At 36.8% G+C, this 7,135-nt stretch overlaps 1 pseudogene; it reads left to right on the forward strand.

Annotated features, from left to right (window-relative positions):
- The first annotated feature begins 6,354 nt into the window (after positions 1 to 6,354).
- LOC128248202 (5S ribosomal RNA) lies at positions 6,355 to 6,473 on the forward strand (annotated as a pseudogene).
- Positions 6,474 to 7,135: the final 662 nt, after the last annotated feature.

A 7,135-nucleotide genomic window follows, 5' to 3' on the forward strand; every position in this document is an offset into this window, starting at 1 on the left:
ATATATATATATATATATATATATATATATATATATATATATATATATATAATCATAAATATATAGGGATTGACAGTAACCTGCTTCTCCAACATACTGAGAATTCAGAAATAGCAGTCAAAGAACTACTGATTTCAAAACTACAAATTATTACTCCAGATTGATAGCGATATTCTTGATACACACAGAACAAAAAACAGTAGAGAAGAGTAAAAAAAAACCACCTGCCTTTAGTTAATTTAGTACGATCGTTTCACAGTTAAGAGTAAAGAATACTCTATTCTGATCTTCAGCTAAATATTCCAATAAATTTGTTAATTGACGATTCCCTGCCCTGCATATATATATATATATATATATATATATATATATATATATAAATGTTTCTGTGTCTGCGTTTGCCACCCCCGCCACCATCGCTTGAAAACCGATGATGGTGTATTTACGTACCCGTAACTTAGCGGTTCGGCAAAAGAAAACCGATAGAATAAGTACTAGGCTTACAACGTATAAGTCCTGGGGTCGATTTGTTCGACTAAAGGCGGTGCTCCAGCATGGCTGCACTCAAATGACTGAAACAAATAAAAGAATATACGTGTGTGTATTTAGTTATTTATGTGTTTAAGCATATATGTATGTATATGTACATACATAGGAATGACTGCCTATTGCAGTCACTGTTACTAAAGGGTCTTGAGTACGTTGCACCATAAACTGCATCAGCTGTGTATGAATTAGTGCGTATATTTCTACTTACAATGTCAATGTACGTATCTGACCTTAGATTATAGAACTAATGGCTTCTAGTAAGAGCAACTGCAACCAATAGCCTACACCTGCTGCACTCTTAATATTAGTTAGATTATTCCTATTTTGATAATGTACCTTTGTATTTAAAAACAAGCAAAAATATATACATATTCATATCAGTTCATGTATGAAAATATATGAATATATATCTCTCTCTGTGTTTGTGTGTGTGTGTTTGTGTGTGTATGTGCGTGTGCGTAAATATGCATTTACGTATACGCATACACACTTTCATACATTCATATATATATATAATTATATATATTATATATTCATACACAAACTCACGCGCACACTCACAGCACGAGTGCACCATTGTACGAGTAATTTGTTGTACGAGTCGAGACTCGTGCGAATTTTTGTCCTGAAGTACGAGCAGAAATCCGCAGTACGAGCAGAAATCCGCAGTACGAGCACACAAATCATGCCAACGTTAAGGTAATTCAATTAAAACCAGCTTACGTATTTCTTTTGCATTCTCTTTTCTATAATTGCCATTTTACTTGTAACTACAACTTTTCTGTTTTAAAACTCATAAAAAATTATTTTTAACGGGTTTTGGTGGACTACAACTGATTAATTATTTTGTAGTTAATTTCAATGGCGAAAATTGATTTGTAAACCGAGCAAATCGGAAGACAAGCACGATCATGGAACGAATTAAACTCGTACTGCGAGGTTCAAATTTACAAAATCTAAGAAACAAGGAGAAGCAGGTATATTAGTTTGACGCTCTGTAAGAATGGAATGTCTTTGATGTTTCGAGCCTAATCTCTCCGATAGAAAGGGATGAGAGGAAAAGAATGGAGAGAGAACGAAAAATGGAGAGAGAATTAATGTGTTAGGGATTACATACACTTGCGTGCGTGTGTGTGTGTGTGTGTGTGTGTGTGTGTGTGTGTGTGTTCAGAGAGAGAAACAGAGAAGACAGACAGTAAATAAATGTATGACGAGTTGAACACCAAATGAAACCCAGAGAAGAGTACGCCCTCTTAAGTGAGTGATTTATCCCTCAACTCCTTATACTCTAAGGGGACCGATGTGCCTCCGGGTCATTTCCTGGGAAACCATAGCTAATATTCTCTGCAACTGTCAGCACTGCATCCTGCACCTTTCTGTGCAATGAAAATAGCATATAGTCAAAATACCTTGGTTGTTGTAATGACTGAGTCAACACATTTTCTTGTGTTTCACGCTATATAATTACGTAAACGTACTTTATGTTCGAAGTATTATGGAAAGTGATATACATAAAACTTTGATCTGTTACAAATAGCATTCAGATCTATATTCAGTTTCACTCATCACTATACTTGAAATAGTGTTCAAACTCCTTGTCATCTAGGTAACAGTTAAAGGGGGGAATTTTGAACGATTTATTTGTAAGTTCTATTTGATTTTTTTTTTGAAAGATAATCAAACCAAATATTCATCATTTCAAGCCACTCACCCACAGAGTATTTCTGCCAAGTGTGGTGAAAATTTTTTCAGCCGTTTTCCAGTAATTTTGCAAACACACAAGCAGAGAAAGACAAGTGATTACAATACCCTACTTTCGCTTACGCGCATAGAGTAATAAGGATTAGCACCAGTTTATATCAAAGTTCCTACGTACGTTTACCATTATGCTAAGTGCATATATGTAAATAATGTAAATAATGTACTAGGTGTAATTCTTGATAACAATCTCTGTAGGGGTGCCCACATCAACAATAAGGTCGATATAGCTCGTAGGATGAGCTCCTGGATCTTAAGAACCTTCCGGTCCAGAGAACAAGATGTCATCATTCCACTTTTCCCCTCCTTCTTACGGCCATACCTCCAATACTGCTGCCCCCTGTGGTTTCCACATACAAAACAAAACATCTCGAAATTGAATAACTCCAGAGTTCATTCACTAAAGGAATTAAGGACATGACTGATCTCGGTTACTAAGACTGCCTTGAACCTCACTGCTCTCCAGCGCCGCCGCGTGCGGTACATCATTTGAACGATGTGAAGAATGTACCGCCAGCATTAGCTTCAAGGTTTATTCAAGGCTGGGACTACGGGCCATATATCCCCTGCCCAATTCAGGATCACAACATATAGGTACTCTGCGACACAATTTCTTTTCCTCAACAGGCCCTGCCCTGTTTAACATTGTCCCAAAACTGATCAAAGAGGAAAAGGATCCCATCACTTTTAAACGGGGTCTGGACAAATTTCTTCAAGGATTACCAGATAAGCCACCCATACTTGGATACAACTCACTCAACAAGAACTCACTACTTGAATTGACCATGATAACACAAAGCTTGATTTTAAAAGGATTTAGATAGTCCTATCAGGTGGTGCTGTTAAGTTAGACATGGCCTGGACCAGTCTTTGGTCGAACATATCTAAGTTCATCTCAATTTTATATGTTAGAAACGTTGTTCAGCCAGATAGCATAGAGCGTTCTCGGTTAGTGAATGAAGGAATGGTTATCTGCAGACCTCGATTATCGTAAAACAGACACTCTCAATTGGCGGTGGTGGAGACAGACATAAAATGAAAGACCCCATCACCCCAAGTATATATACATACATACACACACGTATACGTGCACGCATATATATATATATATATATATATATATATATATATATATATATATATATATATATATATATATATATATATATATATATATATATATATATTTACGAATGGGATCTTCCAGTTTCTATCTACTGAATCTACTCACTAGTCATTGGTCAACCTGAGGCTAAGAAGACACTTACCGAACGTGACTCGCAGTGTTATTGAACCAGGAACCATGTACTTGAGAAGCAAACTTCTTTACCACACGGCTACATGTGTGTAAATATACATTTTTATATATTGGCGATTCTGTGTGTGTTTATATATATATATGCATATATAGGCGCAGGAGTGACTGTGTCGTAAGTAGCTTGTTTACCAACTACATGGTTCCGGGTTCAGTCCCACCGCGTGGCAACTTGGGCAAGTGTCTTCTAGTATAGCCTCTGGCCGACCAAAGCCTTGTGAGTGGATTTGGTAGACGGAAACTGAAAGAAGCCCGTCGTATATATGTATGTATATGTATATGTATGTATGTGTGTTTGTGTGTCTGTGTTTGTCCCCCCATCATCGCTTGACAACCGATGCTGGTGTGTTTACGTCCCCGTAACTTAGCGGTTCGGCAAAAAGAGACCGATAGAATAAGTACTAGGCTTCCAAAGAATAATTCCTGGGGTCGATTTGCTCGACTAAAGGCGGTGCTCCAACATGGCCGCAGTCAAATGACTGAGACAAGTAAAAGAGTAAAAAAAAAAAAGAGAATATATAAATATAAGTACGTATATATGTAGGTAGGTATATGTATATGTATATGCATATGTATATGTATATGCGTGTATATGCAGTATGTGAGCGGGTATGAATACATCAAATAACAAACAAAAACAAAAAAAAAACAATGCGGACGTGTTCAGTGACAGTAGTGGTAGTGAAACATCGCTGTCTGTTGTACTTTGAATGGATTATAGCAACATAAATATGTATATTAATTCATAATCATATTAATTCTTTAATTATTTAAGAACGTCTCATTACACTCCCATTATCCCTTGTACTATAGCTTGTACTGCGTCAATTTATTTCTACTCAGTCTCTTTCTCTCCCATTCTCCCCCCTCTCTCACTCTCTCCCTCGTTCTCTCAATATTTTACTCTTTATTATTTTCCTAACTATATTTCTATTACTCTGTCCTCTCATTTTTTCCCATTTGGTTATATATATATATATATATATATATATATATATATATATATATATATATATATATATATATATATATATATATATATATATATATTCAGTCTTTTTATACATAAATATGAGTACATGTATAACTCACCTTCTGTACAGGTGCCTGTAAGTGTGGTGTGTGTATGTGTGTGTATCTCCCCTGTATATATATATATATATATATATATATATATATATATATATATATATACTCACACACACTTAGCATCGTATATTTATAATTATGCGTAAATAGTAGGGAGAGTATATCAGAAAATGATGATGATGTATTCACACACACACACACACACACACACACACACACACACACACACACACATAAAATACACATAGGCGCACACACACGCACACAGTTGGTCATTATTCTTATGAGTTGGCACATAAGAAATTTTCCTTTTACAGAAGTGCTATGTATGTGTTGTGATGGTCATGCATTTCTGAAAGTGTTCAGTTATTTCGGCTTACTCAATCCAGTTTACAGAATCACATAAACTGTTCTACGTTACAGCGTTTGTCCCATTTGCGAATAACCACCTCCACACCACACACACACACACACACACACACACACACACATACGTATGTCTATAAAAATACAGGCTTTATATACATATATCCATAAATATATACACACCTACATACATACACGCATTCATACATACAGAAATACATAGCGTTTGTAATTATGTATATCTATTATTATAATTGTGTGTATGAATATTGAACATATCCTTACTGTAAAAGCGGAAAACACTCCTCGCTTATAATTTCCATAACTACTTTAGAATTGTACATATATTCACACGGGTGCACGCATATTATATACATATATACATATTCATATGTGCATACATACTTTTCATATATATATATGTACACACATACACACGTACATATATATATATACACACTCATACATATATATGTGTGTGTGTGTCTGTGTGTGTATCTATATATAGGCGTAGGAGTGGGTGTGTGGTAAGTAGCTTGCTTACCAACCACATGGTTCCGGGTTCAGTCCCACTGTGTGGCACCTTGGGCAAGTGTCTTCTACTATAGCCTCGAGCCGACTAGAGCCTTGTGAGTGGATTTGGTAGACGGAAACTGAAAGAAGCCCGTCGTATATATGTATATATATGTGTGTGTGTGTGTGTGTGTTTGTTTGTGTGTCTATGTCTGTCCCCTAACATCGCTTGACAACAGATGCTGGTGTGTTTACGTCCTCGTAACTTAGCGGTTTGGTCAAATTGACCGATAGAATAAGTACTAGACTTACAAAGAATAAGTCCTGGGGTCGATTTGCTCGACTAAAGGCGGTGCTCCAGCATGGCCGCAGTCAAATGACTGAAACAAGTAATAGAGTAAAACAGTATATATATATATATCTATCATTATATCTATTTTATGAGCGTGTATGTGTGCGTATGTTACTTTTACATATCTTATGAAAGGGAATTGTGTCAATGCAGGTTCGCTACACACAAATACCCTTTCTTGACAATTCGATAGAATAGATAAATAAATAAACAAGGACTACCAGAAATTTTAAAACAATAATGTCATTAGTTAGAGCTTTCCAAGTTGGTCAATGTCTGTATCACTATGTTTTCGTGCATGAACAATATTTGCTGAAGTTGTTGGTGAATGATTTAACAACATCTTGTAAACATTTAAATATGATTTTATTTACGCCGCGCAAGTTGATCATGAATTACAAAAAATATATCTCCACACGGCTACATCACTTTGAATACACCGGTTCTCGTCCGATTACCGAAGTTGAACAACGTCGAGCATAGTGAGTACTTAGATGGGTGACCGATTGGGAAACCTAGGTGCTGTAAGCATCTCATACATTTTTCAAGGAGGGCTCCCTGCATGGCCGCACTCTAATGACTGAAACCTGTAAAAGATAACAGATAGTCAACAATATGTAAGAAACATACAACCACGGTAAGGAACATAAACCCACAATGCCTTGCACAGTGACCGGATTAAACGCGTTGTTTCATACCTGCAACAGTCTAACGCATATCCGGATGAGCATGCAGTCGTTAGAACGACTGTATAAAAAAAAGGAGAGTGAATCGCACCGCCCAGTGAAGTTTGGCGACTAAACTGATTTTGTTTATAGGCTTATGACAGAGAGCAATCTAGAAGGATCTGGAGAAACTATCACGTGAAAACTAACCGCTAGTCAGCTGATGTCTCGGCGTATAAAAGACGAGCGATGTCATGACTTGAAGTCCGTAAAATGGCGACTCTGGTTCGTCTCTTGCTAAGGGTATACACGTTAAGCCTTTGAACGGTGAGCTGGCAGAAATGTTAGCACGACGGGCGAAATGCTTAGCGGTATTTCGCCTGTCTTTACGTTCTGAGTTCAAATTCCGACGGGGTAGACTTTGCCTTTCATCCTTTCGGGGTCGATAAAGTAAGTACCAGTTACGTACCAGGGTCGATATAATCGACTTAATCCCTTTGTCTACCCCTGTTTGTCTCCCTCTATGTT

Source organism: Octopus bimaculoides, chromosome 6, assembly GCF_046866305.1.
Source record: "Octopus bimaculoides isolate indiv1 chromosome 6, ASM4686630v1, whole genome shotgun sequence".
Taxonomy (NCBI): domain Eukaryota; kingdom Metazoa; phylum Mollusca; class Cephalopoda; order Octopoda; family Octopodidae; genus Octopus; species Octopus bimaculoides.